Source organism: Labeo rohita, unplaced genomic scaffold (genome assembly GCF_022985175.1).
Source record: "Labeo rohita strain BAU-BD-2019 unplaced genomic scaffold, IGBB_LRoh.1.0 scaffold_263, whole genome shotgun sequence".
Lineage (NCBI taxonomy): Eukaryota > Metazoa > Chordata > Actinopteri > Cypriniformes > Cyprinidae > Labeo > Labeo rohita.
Window position 1 is genome coordinate 28164 of NW_026128913.1, and position 719 is coordinate 28882.

Sequence of the window (719 nt, forward strand, 5' to 3'; positions counted from 1 at the left end):
AAGGGGCTGAATAAATATATACAGTATCTCACAAAAGTGGGTACACCCCTCACATATCAGCAATCATTTTAGTATATCTTCTCAAGGGAAAATACTATAGAAGTGAAACTTGGATATATTTTAGAGAAGTCAATGTGCAGCTTGTATAGCAGTGTATAATTACTGTCCCCTAAAAATAACTCAACATACAGCCATTATTGTCCATAGGGTTGGCAACAAATGTGAGTACACCCTAAGTGAACTTGTCAAAACTGTGTCCAAAGTGTCAATATTTTGTGTCAAAACATTGTTATCTAGCACTGCCTTAATCATTCTGGGCATGAAATTCACCAGAGCTGCACAGGTTGTTGCTGGGATCCCCTTTAAATCCTCTATAATGACATCATGGAGCTGCTGGATGTTAGACACATGGTGCTTCTCCACCTTCCGCTTGAGGATGCCCCATAGGTGCTCAATAGGGTTCAGGTCAGATCACCTTCACCTGCACCTTCCTCAGCAAGGCAGTTGTCATCTTGGTGGTGTGTTTGGGGTCATTATCATTTTGGAAAACTGCAGTTCGGTCCAGTTTCTGAAGGGAAGGCATCATGTTCTGCTTCAGAAATGTACAATACGTAATTGAATCCATGTTTCCCTCAATGATCTGCAGCTCCCCAGTACCAGCAGCATTAATGCAGCCCCGGACCATGATGCTACCACCACCATGCTTGACTGTAGGAGAG